This window comes from Loxodonta africana, chromosome 1 (genome assembly GCF_030014295.1).
Source record: "Loxodonta africana isolate mLoxAfr1 chromosome 1, mLoxAfr1.hap2, whole genome shotgun sequence".
Classification (NCBI taxonomy): Eukaryota; Metazoa; Chordata; class Mammalia; order Proboscidea; family Elephantidae; genus Loxodonta; species Loxodonta africana.
Window position 1 is genome coordinate 22,610,295 of NC_087342.1, and position 25,295 is coordinate 22,635,589.

The window sequence follows — 25,295 nt, forward strand, 5'->3', positions numbered from 1 at the left end:
GCAGTGGAACAGATGACTGTCTCCTTTGTCACTCAGAATTCCTGGGGCACTGCAGAGAGCCAAGTGGTTGCAACATGACTGGTGTGTCTGGATAACTCCGCAGTCTTGGTGCTTGGCTGGGGGTGGAGAGCAGTTCAGTTCCACTCTGGTAGTTGGCCTGCTGCATTTAAGGTGGGTGGGAGGTTGCTTTCTAGCCTGTGCTGCTAGTCTTTTTGCTTGGCTAGTTACTTGAAGCCAGAAAACTGCAGTAGCAATTTCATAACGGTTTGGAATGAACTCTTTAAATCCTTGCTCTGTGTAAAACGTTGCTACATATTATGTTGCAGGGGGCGGGGCATAAAGAGATGAATGAGAGCTCCTACCTCCCAGGGTGGCTCAGGGAAGATCTCTGATGAGCTAGATAGAAAGGTGGAATGAATTGACTACTTATAACCTGTATGAGGATGGGGATGGGGTGAAGGATGCTGAGGAGGAGGCATCTGTTTGGGTTTTCTTAAATAAATCAGGAAAGCTTCCTGGAGGAGGTGCTCCAGGATGCCAGACTATGAAACACTTGTTAGTTGTGGTAGAGTCTATTCCAACTCACAGCAACCACATGTGTGCAGACTAGAATGCTCCAAAGGGTTTTCAAGGCTGTGACCTTGCAGAAGCAGATTGCCAGGCTTCTTTCCCGAGGCACCCCTGGGTGGGTTTGAACTGCCAACCTTTAAGTCAGTAGTCTAACCCTTAACCATCTGCACCACCTGGAGGCTCCTAATGAAACACTAGTGATAGTCTAATAGGCAGGAGCAAGGGCAATTGTCTTCCTAAATTGCTTAATTTCTGGATACGATGCAGAGGGCGGTGGGGTCTCCAGGTGGAGCGCAAAGGATATAAGAGCATTACCTGGGGCGCTGGCTTCAAATGCCCATTTCTGGGTTCCAGCCCCAGAAATTCTGATTCAGTTGATCTAGTGTGGGCCCAAGATGCTGTGCTTGAAGCTTTCAGAAAACTTTATATGTGCTTTTAACGCCGATGCTCCATAAACCACTCCTTTGGCAATCGCTGGTGTTAAATATGAAAAGGTAATGGACTTTTGCAAAATAAGTGGTAGTTCCAAGGACAGCAGAGGCTTCTTTAGGAAAGACTTAATGGAAGAGTTGTAACTAGTACTTTAAAGCAGGAGTAGAATTTAGTGCTTATGTATTATGTAAATTTTAATTTGAATGTAATCTGCATGATTGGTGTTCCTTCTCTTGCCTTGAATTCCTGAAAACTCTAAGCCCTTTCTTTAAAAAAGAGAAACCAGGGTTGTCCTTCACCTTAAGTTTTGCCTGAGGACAGATTCAGTCTAACAAGTATTTCTGCTACTACTCAGAGAATACCTAGGACTGAGAATTCATAAATTCGGGCTTCGCTTCAGTGACTGGACCGCGTTCAAGTCATCTTAAAATACCAGTCTCTTAAACGTGTTTTGAGAGCTAAACTGGCCCTCAGTTTTTTTTTCACAGAGTGGAGCATTTTTCCACTGAGTCCACGAGGTGGCGGCCTCTTACCACGCCTGGCCTCCCATGCTTAGCCGGTGGAGCTGTGATAAAAAAAAAAAAAGCTTGTTTAAAAGCGGAGAACCTGGGAGAGCCTGTCAGCATTATGGAACAAGCTTATTTGAATTAGTCTGGGAAGGTTAGGAATGAACTCTGTATTTCTGCTCTTTTCCCACTTTTTCCAGTCGAAATGCGGAAGATCGCGTTATCCTGTTCCAGAAACAATATTAAGATCCATTGGCTAAATAAAAGAAACAAAACAGCTTCACACAAAGGCAAGGGGGAAAAAACAAGACCAAAAAAAAAAAGAAAGGAAATAAGGTCTGAGAGTCAACAACATACAATCCTTTTAATAAATAGACCGAGAAGAAATATGGCAGGGGGAGTGTTGGCTGAAAGAGGAAAGAAGGGAATTGTGGCACACGGTGAATCCAGGTTCAAAGAAATTGAACTGAAAGCTTTTGTTCTCTTTTCCAAGGTCAACTCTAAAGGTCAGATTGAAGAGCACTGAGGGGAATGTGGGGGATAGTATAAGCCATAACACGCTAGTCCTAGCTCGCAGGGCTTGGCTAAGGAACCCGCAGTAGCCAGACCGATGGATCATTTTCATATTCCTTCCTCCCGATCAACTCGTCAAAGTTCATGGAAACGTCTGTGATCCCGTAAAGCCTTCGAACTTTATAAGGCACTGCAGGGACTTCTGGAGCTTGGGCAATCCGTGGTCCCCGAATTCAGGATGGGTCTGGGAGTCCCTGGACTAGCCTGATGCCATCCCTGTAGCAGCAATTCTCAGTATTTTCATTAGCACTGTGATTGCTGCCCGCTCCACTTTGTGGCTCTCCTAACTCTGTAAGCTCCAGAGCCTTGCACATACTCCATGGAGCAGCACTTGACCTTGAGGGGGAGTCTCCATCTGCATTTATTTCCCATGAAGCAAATGGCCGAGTGTGAAAGTGAAGCTTTAACGAAGCCCAAACCAAAGTGGAGATTTTGCTAACCTAGAAATTATTGTTTTAATAGTTCTCCAAGCTTGTAATGAATATTGGGAGACATATTGAACTTGGGTCCTAGACAAAATGTTATTTGAAACAGTAAGCCCCAATAAAAATTATTACCTATACTTTCTAAAGTAGAATGCTGATTGTGTTATACCTGCTGATCAAAATCTTAAGTGACCTGCACCGTGAAGTTCAAACACGCCAAGTGTTCAAAGCTGTCTAGCAACCTTTCCAGCCCTATTTTTTTTCGTCCTATAATATTTCAAGTAGCTTATGTTTTTATAAAATATGTATCTTATATAGTATCATCATCTACTTTTTTTTTTTTTTTGAAGTTTTTAGGTAAGGGAAACAAAGAATATGACATTCTGACCAACTATCTCATTCTACTGTTGACCCAAATCTGGATTTAAGAGCCACTCAGTCAGAATCAGCTCTTTCGAGGGGGATGACAGAACTGGAGCCCTGGTGATGCAGTGGTTAAGAGCTCGGCTGCTGACCAGAAGGTTGGCAGTTTGAATCTACCAGCTGCTCCTTGGAAGCCCTACAAGTCAGTTTTACTTTGTCCTATAGGGTTGATATGAGTTGGAATTGACGGCAATGGGTTTGGTTTTTTTGGTGATATAACTAGGGGAGCCCTGGTGGCGCAACTGTTAAGCGCTCTGCTGCTAACCCAAAGGTTGGTGTTCAAAGCCACCCAGACCTGTCTACCTGTTTCCATAAAGATTACAGCCTAGAAAATCCTATGGGCCAGCTCTACTCAGTCCCATGGGGTCACTATGAGTCAAAAATCGACTTGACATCACCTAACGACAACAAGTAATAGAACTGGAGTTCCCAGTTGGTGCAGTTAATGCCCTTCGGCTGCTAACTGAAAGGTTGGAGGTTCAAGACCACCCAGAGAGACCCTGGAGGAAAGGCCTGGTGATGTACTTCCGACAAAGCAGCCATTGAAAACCCTGTGGAGCACAGTTCTACCCTGACCCACATGCAGTCACCGTGAGTCAGAATCGACTCAATGGCAACTGGTTTGGGTTGGAGATAGAACTGCACAGAGCCATGAAAACCCCACTGAACGTGATTCCTGAGTGACTGTAACATTTACACATTTTACAAAGAGGACAGGTATCATTGCAAATGTCTGAGTTGGTGATAAATCTCAGCTGAAATCCAACCTTCCTGAATGAAAGACCCTGTTAGAAAAGGTGGAAAACATGTGCCTTCCGTTTCTCTGAGAATAATGGTGCAGCTCTGTTATCTGGCAGCATTGTGTTGGCACCATCTGAATAACAGAACTCATTTAAATACTGAGATTTCCGTTTTACTGAGGGTTGATTTAGAATTGATTACATTATACCAGCACGGTATTTTATATTTCTTTATCATCTTCTCTCCAAAGAGCAAAATCTATATGTATAATCCTGACCTGATGTGATCTATGATCACGTAGACCAAAATTAGACAATCGTTGAATGATACCTTCCTCTATTCTAGATCAGATAATTTTCTGTCACCTCAAAGTTATTGCCCCCAACTAAACTTACCAACTTCTTTCTCTATCCTGTACCTGTTTTCTTTTATCATTTGCTGATCTCAGTTAATTGCTTCATGAACTTATTCAATAAATTAGTATTAGGTATGCATTGTGCCAAGCACAGTGCTGAGCTGGCAGCAGATTTTGTCTAGGGACTGTATCAATTTGTTTTCCACTGTATAATCAGTGCCTGGTACAGTGTAGTAAACATTGATAAGTATCAGTCAAATGAACACATGGAGACACGTAGAGGTGAACAAGACAGACCATTTGAATTATCTACCCCTTACAGTTCATTGCACACTATAGGTCTCTGCATGCATTTGTTGATGGCAATGGGTTTGGGGTATTTTTTTTTTTTTTTTGGTTTTTAGGCAAAAGAAGGTATCATGAATGATACCTTCATAGATCATTTGATCTATGTTATCATAAAAAACCCACTGCCATTGAGTCAATTCCCAGTCATAGCAACCCTCAGAGTAGAACTGCCCCATAGGGTTTCCAAGGAATGACTGCTAAATTCCAACTGCCAACCTTTCGGATGGCAGCCGAGCTCTTAACTACTGTACGACCAGGGCTCCTACATGATCATAGGTCACGTCAAAATTAAGCTATCAAAATGTAGGTACAATTGATGGGATTAAAACGAGTTAGCAGCAAAGGCAGTTTTTTGTTGTTTTTCTCGGAGAAACTCTAAGCTGCGTGGAGTTAATTGAACATAGAGGATAAAATTTTGGTACAATGATGGTCGTTTGAACTATGAACAGAGAAGTTCTGTAATGGTTGGAGTGGTTCGTCTGGACACCCAGAGCCAGTCTTCGCGAGGTAATTGGTACCTGCCTGTTCTTGCCACACAGGGTTCTGGCTTTTGAATTGCTGAGGAATCACTTGTTAAACACTTGTGTCTCTTAAAGTGGAATTTCTCCTGCTATTTCTTACACACAGAGAAGAAGAAAATAGCACAGACAGAATCTTAGGGGTGAATCCAAAGGCTGTCATTTTCCATTTGAAGAGGTCTTTTCATACTGGAAATGAACAAGGAACAATGCCTTCAGTTTAGTGTCCCTCTCTTCAAAGGGGTACAATTGCAAAAAGAGCTTCTCTCCGTGGCTCCCGGCCTCCGTGGCCATGACAATAGAGTGTCAGAAAAAAATGTGCAGCATTCTTGGGAAAGGTTTTACAGGGAGGAAACTGAGGTACAGAAGGGAAGGGATTGACCCAGAATCAGAGTCAGTGGCTGAATGGGGGCTAGATCTCCAGTTTTGTGACTACCTGACTAATAACCTCTCTACTCAGGACACCCTCCTTCAGCTTCACTCAGTCGGATATCCATTCTTCCATGCCTTCATTTATTCGACATTCACTGAAGAAAGATAAGGAAAGCTGTCCTGGGTTCTGTGATAAATGCTCCTGTTTTAAGGCGCAGTATCTCTTCTGACTTCATCTTTACAGATATATAATTGCAACAGTTGAAGCCCAGAGAATTCAAATCATTTGCCCACTTTAAGATAAATGACAATACTGGCATTGGAACCCGAAGACAGCCCTTTTTTATTATGTAATATGCCATTATTCTCTTAACAATGCCCAAAACAGCGTGCCAAACCAACCCATGGCTGTAGGATCAATTCTGACTCATGGTGACCCCATGAGTTACAGAACTGCCCCCTAAGGTTTCCTTGACTCTGATCTTTACTGAAACAGATCACCAGGTCTTTCTTCCATAGCACTGCTGGGTGAGTTTGAACCATCAACTTTTAGGTTAGTAGTCTGTTGGGAAATGTACAGTATTTATTGGATGTGGATCAGGGTCTTTTATCCTAGAGCATGTTCCACAAAGTCTTAGAAATGTAAGATGTGATTCCTACCATCAGTGAGCTCTCATTTAGCTTGGTGAGAGGTACTGCATGCATTAAAATGTGAATAGAACTATAAGCCAAGTGTGGTCAACAGAGCAGTATATAATATAATATATATTATGGGATGGGATGGAGAAATGGTGTCAATATCACCGTGGGTGCTCACAGGGACTGAAGAATCAGATTGTGTGACTTGTGAGTAAGGCTTGCTTTACTTTGCCTTTGTTGAGTGATTAACATGTATCAGAAAAGTAAATAGAGTTAGCTTTTCAAATGTGGCAGATGTTTGAAAACCTCTCACCATCTGCAAAACGGAAGATTTCAAGAGACTCTGCTCTCCATTTTTGCAACCTCTTTCTTTTCAGTTAGTATAGATTCCAGAAGAGAATAGTTTTTAAAAAAAGGTGCTTAAAGACTAGGAAAAAATAAGAGCTAATAATAAAGGGAAGTCTTGAAGCACTCAACACATCAACATTCAAATTGATGCTCTTTTCTCATTGTGTCTTTTGGCAGTATCACCTCATTCACTGATTGGCTCTCAGACTACCCGTTATGCTCCTCAGAAACCTGGAGATGACCCTGAGCACATCCTTCCACTCTCTCCAGCCCCCAACCCAGTCTGACTAATCACTAATTTTTTCACTGCTACCATTTTAGTCTTACCTCTTTCACCTGGACTCTTGCAAAACACGCTCAACAATCCATCCTTCTCTACTAAGTGTCCCCTTCACTCAATAAGTTCCCAGTCAGAGAGAGAGGCATTTCCAAAATGCAATTGTATTTTTTTCCTAGTTCATCCCCTCAACCCTTTAAAACCATTCAAAAATTCCTATTGCAGGTATAATAAAGACAACCTTTTTCTACAAAGCCATCTTTTTTTCCCCAGTCCTTTTTTTATTTTTGTTTTAAATTTACTCTTATCATTCACACTCTCTCACATCAGTCTTCCTACATGCTGTTCTTACTATCTGAAAAGTATTCATTTAGGTAGCTCCAGTCTCAGTCCTCGGATTTCAGTTCAACATTCCTCAGTAAATCTTTCCCTGTTTTCCCGGAGTCAAATCTTGTTTATCTTTTCACACAATCAGGTACCTCTGCTTCTTCATAGGTGCAGTTTCACAGCTTAACTGGTGTGATGACCTGATTCACATTTGTCTTTACCTCTACTAGACTGTAAGTAAGCTCAGCAGAGGCAAGGACCAGGTCTGATTGTGCTCACCATTGTATCCCAGCACAATGCCCAGCACGTAGAAGGAACTTACTAAACATTATTCGAGTGGATGGGTGAGTGAATGAGCCCATAAAAGGGGAATATTCTAATTCAGGAAGAGGTAATTAAGATGTGGCTTAAAAGGAATCTTCACAGGATGTTATATTACACTGAGAAAAGCATGATGTTCGTTTCAGCTCTCATGAGGATGGGTAAAATAACCCAGCATTGTGCTAGACATAAAGAAATATTGTGATGAATTACCGGCAGAGGCTCTAAAATCTATAAAAAATCTGTACACCGAGAGTAGCAGAATATATGTTGACAGGAGAAGAAAAAATGCTGCATCAGTGGACCTCCTAAAGGGGCTATTGTTAACAAAGTTACTATGTCAATAAAAACCTTCAGGAACTTTCAAATTCTTGCTTGAATATTAGACTTAAACTCAGAACCTGATGGCCCTTTACAGCCCGCCGTAAGAATGTTATAAAGGCAGACAGCTCCATGTTGGCAACTATTGTGTTGGTGACTCCTGAAGACCCACACTTGTGAATGGACCCAGATAGTTCAGCGGTGCAGTTCAGGGCAAAGTGGCCAGGGAGGGTTCCCACTCTTCATGATTCCCAGGTATAAACTCTCTTGTTTTAGATTTAGCCCTAAGGGGCTGCTTCTGTTTTGGTTTTAGCAGGCCAGCATTACTTCCTGGAAAACCAGAAGCTGGAGAAGCCTGTGGGGCAAGTGGGCCCCTGAAATGTTGAGGCAAAGGCACACACACAGACTGACTTTCTTGGTAGCACTGGAAATGCCACTGTGATGATCCATTGGGCAAGTATGAGCTTTTTTGCCAGAATTCTGATAAATTGTGTATGGTAGAAATGAATGTTTCCATTCTTAGTGATATCTGCCAAACTATAGCAGCAAAGTTGGCCTTTTCTCTGGGGCCTCTCTTTGGCTTTTACTCTCCAGAGGCTGAGCCAAAGGGGATTTATTAACTAGTGATCTGACTGCAATGGCACCAGGGAAAAGACCAGGAATCCCTGGTCCTGCCTCTTAGCTGATAAGACGAACCAAATCTATTCTCCTGTTGTCCTGAGGATGGCTTCTTCTAGATTGGCTTTAATTTTCCAGAAAGGCTTAAAATTCATCCTTGGTAGTGGTTTTTTATCTTCTTAAGTCAATTTAACAAATGATAAATGCAAGCTTCAGGTTGCAGGTACGCAGATGAACAAGGCATACTCCTTGTCCTCAATGAGTCTACCATCTGGAGAGAGGTAAGATGAGAAGGTCATAAACCAGTAATTATGTTAGATGCAACATGATACATGTCCTGAGAGAGGAATAAAGAGGGCTTATGTGGGAAATCACATCTACTTAGAATCAGAGTTGCCTTCATTGTACATTCGAGATTTTTAAGAAAATGGTAGTATCTCATTAATGAGTAAAATAGCATCCTCTGGTGTAACTAGAATGGAAACTAGGAAAATACCTCCAGAAGGCATTGGAAATGGGAGACTGGAGCTCAAGATATTTTTAGGTATTTGAGGAAAAAGTGGGGTTCATCAGTACCAAAAGATTTTTAGCTAATTGAGAGGATCCTCTTTTTCTCAGAAAGTTCTCCCTCCTCCTCTCTGCTGACTTTGTCACTTTCTCCCCGCATTTCTTGCTCCAAGGACCTTCTGATGAATCATGGACAATACTAACATGCAATGCAGATTATATTACTCTTACCCTTAACAACCTCCACAGCCTCTAACATAGGAAGAGGAAAAGCGTGAGCTCCTTGGCACAGTGTAGACTGAGCACTCAAGGGATGTTTGCTGAATGCCTAATAAGTTAATACATTAAACCTTTGTGTCCGTCAGCACTTACACAGTTTAAAGTGAGTCCCCATTTTCGTTCATGTTCTCCTGCACCCAATACAATGTTGGGAGAGATGGCACCTTGCGTTTAGTCAATGATCAAAAAAAAATGTGGGCTCCATTTCACTCTTTTCTGTGAAATGTCATCCTAAGCATAATTTTATCTGGAAATTTGAACCTACAGGGCAGGAAATCATTTATCAGGCCAGCTACACAGAAACAGACATAAGCTTAGAACTATTTTCCAAGTACAATTATTTTGGGCAAGTAACATCATCTGATCTAATCTAGTGGCTCTCCACCCTGACTGAGTATTAGAAAAACCTGGGGAGCTTTTAAAAAATACCAACATCAGGGCCTCCTTCCAGACTAATTAGATCCATTCATGATAATTCCTTTATAGCCGAGGTTCTCCAAGCGTGGGCCTCAGAACAGCAATATCAGCATCACCTGGGAACTTGTTAGAACTGCAAACCCTTGGTCCCACCGCAGACTTCTGAATCAGAAAGCTGGGGGTGAAGCCCAGTAATTTGTGTTATAAGAAGCCCACCAGGTGGACTACAGCATAGCACAGAACTCTGACTCTCAGCACCACTATATCCCGGGGTGCAAATCCAGGCACAAAAGAAGGTGAATATCTCTCTCTGGCACCTCACTAAAACAAAGTATATAATTTCAGGCCCAGGAGGCTTTCAATATCTATCACTGTAAGTGGGATCACCACCTAGAATGGGAGTGAGCTTCTTAAAGAGAGACCATGACTACATCTTCCTGGGATCACATTCTTCTTTCCCTGAGAACCCTAGCACCTAGCAATGGGCCTGGCATGGAGGACGTGTTCAATAAGGATGAGAAGAAAACTTTGAGGTTTAAAATTAATTTACCCAAAGGATTTGGTCTTTGTCTTTGGTTCTTAAGAGATAACCTCTAAAACCCTGAAGGTTTAATTAAAGTGAGTTTGATAAGGCCTCCAGCCACAGCTCAGGTGGGGCCTGGCCAGGTCAGGAAGACCACCCAGTGGTAAGTGTTGAGATATCAGCTGACCTGGAGGGAAGGCATAGTTCAGTCAGTCATACCTGCATAATGAGGCTCCCAACTAAGGGTCCATGTGCTTCTGTGTGCTGCATGGGTTTCGTGGTTGGTGAAAGACATCAATATACATTGGGAAGGGATATCACGAACCTTTTTGGGACATGGAGACTTTGCATTGGGAACTCTTCCAGACCTCACCCTATGTGTTTCTTCATTTGAATCCTTTTCCTGTAATAAAACTGTAAGTATGGTGCTTTCTGTGAGTTCTGTGAGTCATTCTAGTAAATTGTCTTATTGAACCTGAGGGAGTAGTGGGAGCCAGCAATGCAGAAGTGAGGAGGCTGGGGACACCAGAACTTATGGCTGATATCCAGAGAGGGTAGAGGGAACCCCCAAATTTGTAGCCAGCAGGTTAGAAGTGAAGGTGTTGTGAGGACTCCTAAGCTTGTGGCTGGTATCTGAGATCTTGGGCGGACATGGCAGTTTGGAGGACCGTGTCCTTTAACTTATGAGTTCTGACCTAGATCTGGGTGGCTGGGACCAGAAAAGGAAGTGCTACATGTGCCACTGGTGTGAGAACAGAAGTGGAATTGAATTGATTTGATGCCTGTATTTGGTGTCAGAAAAGTGGAAATTGGATACTTTTCAGCTCATCAGGCTGAATGAAAGAAGTAGATGCGTTAGTGGTACTGTGGTCTTCTTTAAATTGCATTGTTTTTAAAAAAAATCTCAAAATATTCCTTATAAACACCCCAGGGAATTATAAAAGCCAGTTAAACAAATGTCATTTGTGCTACTGGAAATGTGATTAGGAGGCTTAGCATGGTAACACCTTGAAAATTACCCTGCCCAAGGAAAGCAGATTGTATCACCAGAACCAAGGAGAAGAAATGATTACTTTGATTAAAGCTTGGTATACTTCATCAGAAAGGAGGCCCAGTGGCACCGTGGTTAAGTGCTCGGCTGATAACTGAAAGGTCAGCAGTTCAAACCCACCAGCCTCTCCGTGGGAGAAAGACTTGGCAGTCTGCTTCTGTAAAGATTACGGCCTTGGAAACCCTTTGGGGCAGGTCTCGTCTGTTCTGTAGGGTCACCATGAGTCAGAGTCAACTCAACGTTAATGGGTTTTTTATACTTCATCGGTAAAATAATAACTCATTTCATTTTTCGGAGTAAGTTGCCTCTTTGAAAACACAGGATTTCTGAGGTGGAAAGATGTGAGGAAAAAAATAGGTCAGCTTTCCCTCCCTACAGATGAGGAAAGTAAGGCCAGAAAGAGGGAGGAGGAAACCTGTCCATCAGTCCCTGGCTGAGCAGCGCTGCTCTGGGACCACTACTTGGGTCTCCAGTGTTTCATCTGTCATACTACAGGGCCACAATGGAGCACCAAGTGCCTGAGATGTACAAGTGGAGGGATCACTGAAGTTGGGGTTTATCACAGGAAAAAGCCCTGGAAGCAGCAAGCCAGAAAGGCCAGGGCTCTTTTAGAGACGTTTGCTAAGATCTTCTATCTCTTTTAAGTGGCTTTCAACTTCAGAATTGACATTCATTGACGTTCTCATTGTTTTTCCTGTAATAATAATTAGAATTTTTTCGTCATTTAGTATTCAGAGACATCAAGTTAATTTTTTCTTTTAACTGGTATTGCTCAAAATGAGAAAGAGAGCTGAGTTAAATCCAGAATATTCCACCAACCTCACAGCCTTGAATGTTTCCCCTTCTGAAGCTTTAAATTTGTAGTTTAAAGGTAAAAACAGGGATTTTTTTATGTTCCATAGATCATGGAACATTAGAGTAGCTATCCAATTCCTTATTGCACAAATGAGGAAACTGAGGCCAAGAGAGGGATTGGGCTTATCCAATGTATCGTAGGTGGAGTAATTGTGAGAATGAGACCAGGTCCTGTTCTCCTAATTCTTTCTCCAGGGCTCCTTGAACTTCTTAGTGGCTGAGGCATCACCACTGGGTAATGTACTCATGGATCTGAAGAGCAGTTGGATGAAAGAGTACTGCCCTCCCTAAATGGAGGAAGCAGCCATTGTGAGTTAGTTTATCCTCCTCATTTCGATATCCTGATCATTGGGTTTTTGCTAGCATACTGTGGTCTGGGGTGAAGAAAAAAAACCTTTAGATGGACTTTCCAATCACTACTGAGTCAAACTCGTGTTTGGATAGCAGCGGTTGCTCCTTATTCTACCTAAAATCAACTCCACAATCCATTCTCTATTCCTGTAGGCTAGAAAACAGAACTACTAAGTAGAACAGAACTTCTAAGTACTCAAAGTCAACTCAACGTCATGATCGAATCGTAGAACCCTGGCCTCCTTTCCTCTCTGCCAATGCACATATGCACATACACATGTGCACACACATACACAATCACAAGTTTGCTCCGATAGTGGTTACATACAGCATACTGATAAGGAGTGTGAGCATTGGGTTCAGGCTGTCTGGGGTTGGTTCTCCCTTCGCCCTTTACTAGCTGTGAGACAGGGAAGTTATTTAACTTCTCTGTGCGACATCAACTCCACGGCACTGGGTTTTTTTGGTGGAAACCCTGGTGGCATAGTGGCTGAGTGCTACGGCTGCTAACCAAAGGGTCAGCAGTTCGAATCTGCCAGGCGCTCCCTGGAAACTCTATGGGGCAGTTCTACTTTATCCTATAGGGTCGGTATGAGTCAGAATTGACTCGACAGCAATGGGTTTCTTTTTTTTTTTTTGGTGCCTGATTTTCCTCATTTGTTAAATAGGCATAATAATAATCTTACCTCATGGGGTTGTTTTGACGATAAATGTACATGTAAATTGTATATCGATGACCGGTATGGAGTCAACGTTAAAATAAATGCTGGCTATTGTGGTGACGATGATGAGTGCAATGTATAATAACAATGTCCGTGAACAAAGAGCTTGATTTGTCTCTCCTCTTTTCAAGGTAAAACTGACATACTTTACTTCCACTGATCAGAGGTTAATCAGACTTCTACTTCATGGGTTCCTAACTTGTACAGGCCCTTCCAAAACTCTGGGAGCATGTGTTCACATGTTCAGACGCTTCTTTGTAAATTTGCAAAAGTAGGATATTTTAACAACAGTTAAGATTGCTCTTTTTCCACCCAGCCATCCCCTCTCCCATTCTTCTGCTCTTGAGGGCTGGGTTTGAATCACTGACCTTTCAGTTAGCAGCCAAATGCTTAACCCTGCACCACTAGGACTCCTTTCATTTTGCTTAGGGGAGGTGTGTTAGTTTTCTCAGGTGGCAGAACAAATTATGAAAAAAAACAGCAGCTTAAAACAACATATGTTTATTACTTCACAGTTTCTGTGGGTGGGTCAGGAGTTTGAACATAGCCTTGCTGGAGCCTCCGTTCAGAGTCTCACAAAACTGCAGTCAAGACATGGACTGTGCTGAGGTTCTCATGTGGAGCTCAGGGTCTTCTTCCATCCAAGTCCATCCAGGTTGTTGGCAGAAATCAGTTCCTTGTGGTTGTAGGACTAAGGCACCATTTTCTTGCTGGCTGTCCGCTGGGACCACTCTCAGCTCCTAGAGGATGCCCTCATGTGCTTCCCATGGGTTGGTTCCATAGGCAATTCACAGCATGGCAGTCTGCTTCTTCAAGACCAACAGGCTCTCTCTTAGACTCTCTCTCCAGTCTAAGAATGAGTCATGTATAACAAAATCTAATCCTGGGAAGGGCTATCCCATCATATTCGCAATTGGCAAAGACTATTGAATATATCGTGGACTGCCAGAAGAATGAACAAATTTGTCTTGGACGTAGTACAGCCATAGTGATCCTTAGAAGCGAGGATGGTGAGACTTTGCCTCATGTACTTTTGGACATGTTGTCAGAAAGGATCAGTCTCCAGAGAAGGGCATCGTGCTTGGTAAAGTAGAGGGTCAGCGAAAGAGAGGAAGACCCTCAATGAGATGGATTGACACAGTGGCTGCAACAATGCGTTCAAGCATAGCAATGATTGTAAGGATGGTGCAGGACCGGGCGTTCTGTTGTTTCATTTTCTTGTGCATGCGGTCACTATGAGTTGGAACCGACTCAACGGCACCTAGCAACAACAACAACACTCCCACTCTAGGGGAGTGAGTTATTCAGAGTGTGTACATCAGGGGGTGGAAATCATGGGGCCATCTTAGAGTTCTGCCTATCACAGAAGGGAAGCGTACCATTTATTGAGTACAACCCGTGTGTTACTTATGTTCTTTTGTTTATTTGTCAGAATATTTCTGTGAGATAGTTGTGAGTATCCTATTTCTCATGATAAAGAAACTAAAATCCTTTGCTGTTGAGTCGATTCCAGCTCATAGCAACCCTATAGGATGGAGCAGAACTGCCCCACAGGGTTTCCAAGGAGCGGCTGATAGATCCAAATTACCTAAGTTTTGGTTAAGCAGCTGAGCTCTTAATCACTGCACTCCCAGGGCCCCAAAGAAACAAAGACTTGAGAAATCAAGTAATTTGCCCAGGGTCAGAGAAACAGAGTCTGGATTTGAATCCAGGTGTATCTGACCTGAGCTTGTGGTCTTTGAAACATACCATGTGGCAGAATTCACTTCCTTTTGGCTGCAGGACTGAGGATATTCGTCTTGCCCATTGATTGTCTGTCTGCATGGAAAAACATTTAATGGCCTCTCTAACCACATCTGCTCACAGGTAATACAAGGAGTAGTCCTGAAATAAAATCACCTTGTGATGCATCCTTCCTGTTTAAGACACCAAAACCAAACCCATTGCCATTGAGTCGATTTCCATTTGTAGCAACTCTACAGGACAGAGTAGAACTGCCCCACAGAGTTTCCAAGGATTACTGCTGACCTTCTGGTTAGCAGCCGAGCTCTTAACCATTGCACCTACTGTAAATATAATGTGAGTATTCATTAATGCAGTACCTAAGGCACCATTTAATGTTTAAACCTCCTTTACCCCCAAGGTTTCAATTTGGCCAACTTCCAGTTTTTAACTCAGCAAATATTTCTTGAGCTTTCCATGTGAAAAACACTATGGAAAATAAAAATGAATGAGGAGCATGTTCTAAACAATAGAGTGGTAGAGTGGCCAAGCATTGAATGCAGAGTCTGGAGACCTGGGCTCCAGCACCTCCATCTACCAATCACTTCAACTTTCTGCCCTTGGTCATTTCCTATATGTAAACTTGCCTAGTAAGGATGCTTGTAAGGATCAAATGAAATGATTTGTGAAATAACTTATTGTAAGCTGCAAATTTTTATAACACAAGTTGTACAGATTATCACAAGGCCATGTAAGGTGCTACAGAAGCATGAGGGAAGTAATGATTATCCTTGATTAGAGGATCTGAGAGGACTCTTGGAGGAGGTTGAACTTGGCTGGGCTTTTTTTCATGTCTCTCAAGACTTGCTAAAGAAACCAAACCAACCAAACCCATTGCCATCTAGTCAATGCTGACTCATAGTGACCTTATAGGACAGAGTGGAACTGCCCCATGGGGTTTCCAAGGAGCACCTAGTGGATTCCAACTGCCGACCTTTTGGTTAGCAGCTGTAGGACTTAACCATTATGCAACCAGGGTTTTCCCATTAAAGAAAGGGGGTTGTCTTAGTTATCTAGTGCTGCCATAACAGAAATACCTCAAGTCGATGGTTTTAACAAAGAGAAATTTATTTTCTTACAGTCTAGTAGGTTACAAGTCCAAATTCAGGGCATTGGCTCCAGGCTTTCTCTCTCTGCCGGCTCTGGAGGAAGGTCCTTGTCCTCAACCTTCCCATGGTCAAAGAGCTTCTCAGGCACAGGGACCCTGGTCCAAAGATGTGCTCTGCTCCTGGTGCTGCTTTCTTAGTGGTATGAGGTCCCCCAACTCTCTGCTTCCTTTTCCTTTTACCTCTTGAGAGATAAAAGGTAGTACAGGCCACACTCCAGAAAAACTCCCTTTTGGATCAGGAAGGTGACCTGAGTAATCCTTTTAACCACAGGCAGAGATTATGATTTATAATACATAGGAAAATCACGAAGTGGAGGACAACTGCACATCGCCTAACCAAGTTGACACATATTTTGGGGGGACACAATTCAATCCATTACCGGGGTATTGTGTAGGATGGGGATAAATACTTAAAACTTAGTTTGATAATACGTATAGAAATAGTTGCTGGGTATATTCAATACCGTGGACTGCCAAAAGAACAAACAAATCTGTCTTGGGAAAGATAATACCAGAATGCTCCTTAGAAGCAAGGATGTCGAGACTATGTCTCACATACTTTGGACGTGTTATCAGGAGTGATCAGTCCCTAGAGAAGGACATCATGCTTTATAAAGTAGAAGGTCAGTGAAAAAGAGGAAGACTCTCAACAAGATGGACTGACACAGTGGCTACAACAACGAGTTGCAAGCATAGCAGCAATTGTGAGGATGGCGCAGGACCAGGCAGTGTTTCGTTCTGTTGTGCATAGGGTCGCTATGAGTTGGATCCGATTCGATGGCACCTAACAACAACAGTCACTGGGTATTGAGTCATCTCCACTATACTGCAAAGCTGTGTTTTATATGTGAAAGAAAGGAAGACCCTCAGTGAGATGGATTGATGCAGTGGCTGTGACAATGGACTTAAGCATAGCAACAATTGTTAAGGATGGCGCAGAACTGGGTGTTCTGTTGTTTGGTTTTCTTGTATGCTATGAATTGGAAACCACTCAAGGAGACTTAGCAACAACAACACTCCCACTCTAGGGGAGTGGATTATTCAAGATATGATCCATTTATATGCAGTCTTGATCCATTTAATTACTTAAAAGTCACTGGGTGCCTCCCTGTAATTACAGTGATTATCACTTAAGTGACTTCTAATTTGAGATGCCCCCCACATCATTTCCAAGCACAGTTTTTGAAATTTTCAAGCTCTAATTATTTCTTTAAGAAAGTAGAGTTTAAAATAATTTCTTAATATCCTTATCCAATAAAAAAAAATTCCCTTTGAATAATAAATAATGGTGGGTTTGATATTTGTGCAAGTTAGAAAGTTCAAGGTCCGATTTTTTTTGCACTGAATATTTTTTTGTTTTAATACCATGTGTTTTCATCAATGGAAATGTGCTGACTCATAGAGTGTGTGTTTAAATTTTTGCTTGGTAATATGAGCTTTAAGAAATATTATCTAGTACTATGTGGTTACCATAGAACTTTTAAGGTTCTCGAACCCCATACTCAGCAGTCACCCATCTATACCACTGGGCCTTGGTTTCTGATGTTTTTTGTGGCATCTTCCGTTAGGTTACATGGGGAATCTCTGTTTTCCCAAATATCTCACACACACACACACACACACACACACAAAACAAAAACAAACCCACCAGGGCTTTCTAACTTTAATCACACAGGAAACCATAAATTTGGTTACAAGGCTTCTCTAGGGGTATTAAAGCCAAAAAAGACAAAATTTTTACCTAATCACACTTCGTGGTTGCTCTACCTTACTTGGAAGTTTCATACCCCAGCTATTTTGCTTCGTTTCACCTTTTGCCATTCTGTAAATCCCCACTGGAGGGCAGCAAATACTGTCAGTGGTAAAAGTATTCTGCTAATCTGAGAGCTGGAAAAAGTGAGTGGTACACCGTATGTACCACGGGTCATGAAAGAAGTATTATGGTTAAATTCAAAATCTTATTTTCTAAGGGCAGTGTGAGTTTGTTTTAGTTCTGATGCTTATAAAATTATATAATTTTTGTCCTACATGAACATTGTGGGGAGGGCATATAAATAAACCAATTAGGCATTTGTTAGATTTAAGTGCTGTTCTTGGTGCCTGCCTCTTCCCTCAGCCTTTTTAATTTCTGCAATAATCCTGGATTTTCCTAAAGTATACTTGTCCTTTTTCCTCCTTCTACCCTGAAAAAAAAAAAAAAAAACCTAGCCTCCTTTTTTTTTTTTTAATGATCAGCTTTGGGTTTTTTTTTTTTTTTTCCTTACAGTTTTATTTAAACAGTTGCAAAGATTTTTATATTTGTAGAAAGCATCAAGGACAGGATGCTGGTCAGGTGCTAGAAGTAAAAAGGAGGCAGTGCAGCCCTGACTAAATTGTAAATCCTCCTGCCTTCAGTTTTAGCTATAGTAATTGATCTTATTTATAAAACAACTCCGCTCACTTCTTCTCTCCGGCTATAAACACAGAGACAGCTTTGGGAATAAGCCAAAAACATGACCTCATTAGACTGTGAAGATGCAGGAGTCCTTTGGGCCGCTTTTCACAACGATCAAGTGGTTAAGAGCTACGACTGCTAACCAAAAGTTTGGCAGTTGGAATCCACCAGCCACTGCTTGGAAACCCTATGGGGCAGTTCTTCTCTGTCTTTAGGGTAGCTATGAGTCGGAATCAACTCATCAGCAATGGGTTTGGTTTGGTTTTTTGGTATTCTCTGGCTCAGGACATTGTACTCTTTCCCTTAACAGCAAGCGCACATTCTCTCCACCACTTGGTTTTTGACTGAGGGAAGTATAGGACTATACTAAATCTGATTTCTGATGTCACCTGTGTTACCAAAAATCAAAACATAGAAAACCTTCTTGATCAAATATTTAAACATATTAATATTTGAAGCATGATTTATTAACTTCCTGTTTGCCTTTTTCATAAGCAAATATTGGAGAGTTGTTAAGTGGAAAAATACACAATTTGCAAAAATAAACTAGACTTCAGATGCATCTGTGGATTTTTCCCCCTCTTTTCTTTCCACAGCACTTAAGATATCAAGCAAGTGGCTTCCTTTTGAGATTAAAAAAAAAACCTAATCAAGCCGGACTACCTAACCCTTTCTTGCTTGTATTTGTTTTGGCATTGTGGATTGTATTAAATAGTACTAGCTTTATGACAGCACTGGGTTATCTGGGTTATACTTGAGAAATACCAGTTTTTGGTTATCTCCTCGTGGCACTTGATATTTCAATTGTTTTAGGCTTTTAGGTGTATATCTTTTGGTTCCTTGAGTGCTGCCAGAGGCTAAAAATGTTTGTTTTATATTCATTCCACTTGCATTGTCTTCTGTGATCCCTTCTGCAGTCTGAACTGTGGCTGGGAAATGGACTTGAGAAGATTGGCTTCGATTAGTTCCATAATCATGTGTGGTCCCATCATGAGTTCACTGGAATTTGTGTTGCATGTAAGGCAAGCTTCCCTGTTGTAAATCTTCCTTTTTTTATGTACATATATTTTGAAAAATATGAATAAACATGAAAATTTAAAAGCTAAAAACAAAAAATAAAAAACACAGGAACAACCAACAAAACCAAAATTGTCTTGTTTTGCTTTGTGTAGGCAGGGAAAGCCTGGTTCAGAGGATAGAATTTTAGCACATCACTGGAAGTTTCATATCTAAGTATTTTCCTCTCTGGAGGTAATAGGAAAGGCTTCCTGGAGGAAGGGGACTTTGGAAGAAGTGGGTAGCAGAATCTGAATTGGTAGAAAGCAAGAAGAGGCCATTCAGGTTAAGGAGGACTAGCATAAAATAGCTTATAATGAGGATGCTGTCTGACTAGAAAACAAAGGATAATGGGTGTATTGGTTACCTAGGCCTGCTATAACGAATTACCACAAACTTGGTTCCTTAAAACAGCAAAAACTCATTCTTTTACAATTCCGAAAACTAGAAGTTCAAAATTAAGGTATTTGTAGGGCCATGCTCCCTCTGAAGGCCCTGGGGAAAAATCTTCCAGTGCTTCTTCCTAGCTTTTGGTGGCTCCTTGCAAGCCTTGGTATTCCATGCATTGTAGCTGTATTACTCCAATTTTTGCATCCATCTTAACATGGCCTTCTTTTCTGTGTCTCATTGTGTATGTTTTTCTATCTCAGTTTCCTCTACTGCTTTATCTGTGTGTTCCTTGGCTTGTTCTGCATTTTGCCTGATCTCTTTCCTGATCTCTTGAAGAGTTCTGTATATTAATCTTTTGTATTCTACCTCTGGTAATTCCAGGAAGATATCTTCATCCAGAAGATTCCTTGATTCTTTGTTTTGGGAGCTTGTTGAAGCGATCATGGTCTGCTTCTTTGTGTAATTTGATATTGACTGTTGTCTCTGAGCCATGTATAAGTTATTGTATTAGTTTATTTTGTTTGCTTACTGTGTCCTGGCTTCTTGCTTTGTTTTGTCTTGATATGCCCAAATAAGCTGCTGGAGTGAGCTATCTTGATTATTGGTACCTTTGAAGCTCTAACATCCTGTCACCAGATGGCTAGAGCTGTTACCAGGTATATGAGCCCAGGAGTCCATTCACTTTTCTTGTATGGATTCAGCTCAGGTGTCTAGGTAGTCAGTCACCAAGTGTGTGGTGCAGGCTCTCACCTACAGTCTTAGAAGAGCAGGGGTGATTGGTATAGGCACGGATATCTGGGTGCAGCAGGCAGTTCTTTTTCTGTCTCATCTAAGATACTGTTGATTCTAAACCCCACCCTAATCCAGTGTGCTGTCATATTGATCCTTACCATAATTACATCTCCAAAGGCCCTATGTCCAAATAAGGTCAAATTCTGAGGTTCCAGGTGGACATAATTTTGAGACACACTGTTCAACCCATGAATATCATGGGGCTTACCTGAACAGGATATTGTGGGCAAAGGATGGCTTAGTGTTTTACAGTTTAAAGCACTAAATCTATTATCTCATAACAACCCATGGAGGAAATCAGGAAGCATACTCTCATCCCTGATTTGTGGATAATGCAATGGAAACTAGCTTATGGTAAGTAACTTGCCAAATTGAACTTACCATAGCCTAGTTTTACCATAACCTTTGTTCTTTCCCGGTCCTTTGCTCTGCTTTATGGAAGGCTGGATATTATTTATAGTTCTTTGAGAATATAAATGGTGTGACAACAATAGGGTTTTAGGAATATTTGTGTGATAGAAAAGAGTCCTGGTGGCTCAGTGGTTAAAGCACTTGGCTGCTAACTCTGAGGTCAGTGGTTCAAACCCACCAGCTGCTCCATGGGAGAAAGATGTGGCAGTCTGCTTCTGTAAAGATGATAGCCTTGGAAACCCTATGGGGCAGTTCTCCTCTGTCCTATAGGGTTGCTGTGAGTTGAGATTGACTCGATGGTAGTGGGTTTTTTGGTTTTGTTTGTGTGATGGAGGAGGAAGCCTGTGAAAAGGATGTGAATGCCATGAGAGCTCAGTCTTGTCTGAGGCTGTGTCATCAGCGCCAAGCACAGTGCTTGTCCCCAGGTGGTCAGGAAATATTTGTCGAATGAACGAGTGAATAAGTATAAGAAATGGAGTCTCAAAGATGCCAATGGGGAATCTGTTGTAATAATGAAAATATGTTTATTTTCTGGTGGTGACATTGATCTTTATAGCATTCTGTTGTGAATTCCAAAGGCACTGATCATTTCCACTGGCAATTCTTCACCTCTAACAAAGTGACTTCACTTGGAGATATCCCATAAAGATGGAAATATTGACTCTGTTTTCGTTAATACTGCTGTTCATCTTCTTTTGATTAGAAGGGCCATCCTTAAAAATCCTAGAACGAAATCCATGAGATAAAAGTGTTCTAAACGAACCATAAACTACAATGTTGAGATTAATTCACTCAATTATGCTGCTGCTCTGACCACATGGTATCCCCTTCACATACCATGCACTTTATGCTTATTTTTCCATAAGGTTCTCTTTGTATAGAATCCCCTTCTCCAGCTCCACACTATGTATCTGTTCACCTAAGTCCTATTTCTTCTTTAAAAATAACATGTTGTGCTTCCTTAAGATCTATCTATATGGCACTAAATTGGCAACAGTAACTCAAAACATTAGGTGGGAACCTTAAGGAGCAGTGAGTTTGCTATTGGGGGAGGAACAACTCAGAAAAGAAGGGTGAGAATGGTGGCACAACTGGAAGAATGTGATCAACGCCACTGAATTGTACGTGGAGAAGCTGTTGACTTGGTGTGTGTTCTGCTGCATATATTTTCAACAACAGCAACAAAAATAAGTTATAAAAGAAATAACATGTATTAGGGAAAGGAGATTCTGGTGATAATTGTAAAACCTGATCATGATAAAGATATAAAAAGTATAGAAAAATATAAAGAAAGAAACTTAAATCTGTCATAACTTCACCAAATAGAGATAAGCACTATGAATATTTGCTGTTTGCACATCTATTTTTTTTATGTATTTATAGAAGGTTATTTATTTATTTATATCCTATGTAAATGTCTTAGAGATCTCTAGAGAAATAGAACCAGTCAGACTATACATGTATATATAGAGAGAGAAAGAGAGAGAGAGGATGGCGCAGGACCAGGCAGTGTTTCCTTCTGTTGTACATAGGGTCACTATGAGTCGGAATTGACTCAATGGCACCTAATAACAATAACTCATATGTATATTATAAAAATAAATCTTTATCTATCATCTATCTATAGATTTATTTCAAGGAATTGGCTCATAGGATTGTGGGGGCGGGTGTAGGCAAATCTGAAATCCATACATCAGGTGGCAGGCTGGAGACTTCTGCAGCTTGTGCCCCCAAATCCATAGGTCAGGCAATGAAAAGAATGAAGAGAGAGAGAACTGAAGTTCTGCCAAAATATCTGTTTATAGTCTGGAGGCAGAACACACCCTAATGAAACCTTCTTTTCAACTAATTGATTACATTACATTAGATTACATTGTGGAAGATTGTTACATCACATTGGATTATATCATGGAACAGTAACCAGACTACATTTGGCCAAGCCACTGGGAAACACAGCCTAGCCAAGTTGACACATAAAATTAACCATCACAATACACATCTATTCAATAACATAGACACATACTTCTTATATACAAACTCACATATATATTCTTATCATACATATTTATGTGTAATATCCAATTTTAAATAAAGTTGAAATCATGTGTATTATATAATTTTGCATTCTGAATTTTCTCTTAATACTATATTGTATTTCTCTATTTTTTAAAATTTGATTTAACAATATGATTTCTAAAGGTTGTTCTCGCACCTACTACCACTTATGCCTCACTGTGCTTAGCCAGTTCTGGCTAGAGAAAATCTCTTTTTAAGTTGTAGTTTTAGAATGTCTCCTGTTCTTTAAGGGCTAGCTTTACTGTCATCGTTTCCTCTTTCTGAATCTAGATTTTCACAGCACTTTGAGCAAGATCAATATTTAATTTTTAATATACCTACCATCAGGGAGTCAAGTAAATAGTATAATTATTTACTAGGATTTGTTACCTCCATTAGACCTTAAACTACTTGAAGGGAAAGCCCATCATTCATTTTTGTATCTCCCTTAGCACTTAGGGCAGTGTCTAGAACTCGATGTCATTAAACATTGTGTGCTGTGGTCAGAGTGTGTGAAGGAAAGATCAGATTCAAAGGGGACTGACCACATTTCCTGTTTAATGACCAGATGGAGGTTAATCCTATTACCTAATAGGAGATGGGGCAAGTTAGTCTTGTTTGACATATTGAGTTTAGTGTTTCACCAACATTTCTAGGTATTATAAAGGTTAGTTCAAGTTATAATTATAATAATATATTGAAATACAGTAATTATGTAATTTGTAGCCTTTACTTAGCCAAAGTCGTAATGTGAATCGATTTGAAAAGTTCTAAGTCATCTTTTCATAATTAGAGTTGAAATTGACCAGACTATTTAGAGGTGACAGAGGTGTTTAAACAAAAAAAGGTATTGAAAATCAGAGCTCAGTCAGGCAGGAGAGGCCAGACTGACTCCGTGAGGAATGGCTGAGGGAACTAAGGCTGTTTCGTTAATAAAGAAGAAACAGAAAGGATAAGTTGCCCTCTGCAAAAATGTGAAAGGCCGCCTTCAGAAGCAGTATTAGGAGAATTCTGAGTGCATCCAAATGATGAAATGAGAGCCAAGGAGAAATGTGTTTTCTATTCATATCAGAAGGACATTTTTACAGTTGTAGCTGACCAAAGATGAAGGAGAGGCCTCAGGAGATTGTGACTCCATCACTGGAGATTTTCAAGAAATGCTTGTTGTTTGGTGAAGAGTTGGACAAGTTGGCCTGCCAACCAAGGATTCTGTGACTCTGTTGAAATTGTTTTCTGTTCTGCAGGTTTTGTAATTTGAACTGAGTTGTCTCTATCCCCTGTAATTTTTGATTATAGGAAGTGGAATAATGGCGTAAAAGGAGCCTCTTGATTTTCATTCATTTTCTAGTCACGTTAGCAATAAAAATACAGGAATAAGATGGTATATACTTTTAAAATTCTCCTTCACACTTTTTAATATACCTCTACCCTCAGGGAGTCAAGTTATTTTGCTTCTCCCCTTTAGCTAAGATCTAATCAGCTCCTTTCCATATTGACTTTCAAGAAAATCAGCCTGATAACAAATTTTAAATGGAAAGGTTTCACCTGCTGCTACTTACAGATGCCACCAATGTTTCCCTATTTAGACCCAGGTCCTATGTAAGTAGAGGGAGCTTATCTCTGAGATTCATTGTGGGTTTTAAAGGCAGCGTTGGCTTCAAAGGTCAGCGGAGCAAGGGCGGGGGTTTGGGGTCTATGGCTTAAGGGGACTTCTAAGTCAATTGGCAAAATAATTCTATTATGAAAACATTTTGCATCCCACTTTGAAACGTGGCATCTGGGGTCTTAAATGCTAACAAGCAGCCATCTAAGATGCATCAATTGGTCTCAACCCACCTGGATCAAAGGAGAATGAAGAACACCAAGGTCACACGACAACTATGAGCCCAAGAGACAAAAAGGGCCACATGAACCAGAGACTTACATCATCCTGAGACTAGAAGTACTAGATGGTGCCCATCCACTACCGATGACTGCCCTGACAGGGAGCACAACAGAGAACCCCTGAGGGAGCAGGAGAACAGTGGGATGCAGACCCCAAATTCTTATAAAAAGACCATACTTAATGGTCTGACTGAGACTAGAGGAATCCCGGTGGTCATGGTCCCCAAACCTTCTGTTGGCCCAGGACAGGAACCATTCCCGAAGACAACTCATCAGACATGGAAGGGACTGGACAATGGGTTGGAGAGAGATGGTGATGAAGAGTGAGCTACTTGTATCAGGTGGACACTTGAGACTGTGTTGGCATCTCCTGTCTGGAGGGGCGATAGCAGGGCAGAGAGGGTTAGAAACTGGCAAAATTGTCACGAAAGGAGAGACTGGAAGGGCTGACTCATTAGGGGGAGAGTAAGTGGGAGTATGGAGTAAGGTGTATATAAGCTTATATGTGACAGACTGACTTGATTTGTAAACATTCACTTAAAGCTCAATAAAAATTATTAAAAA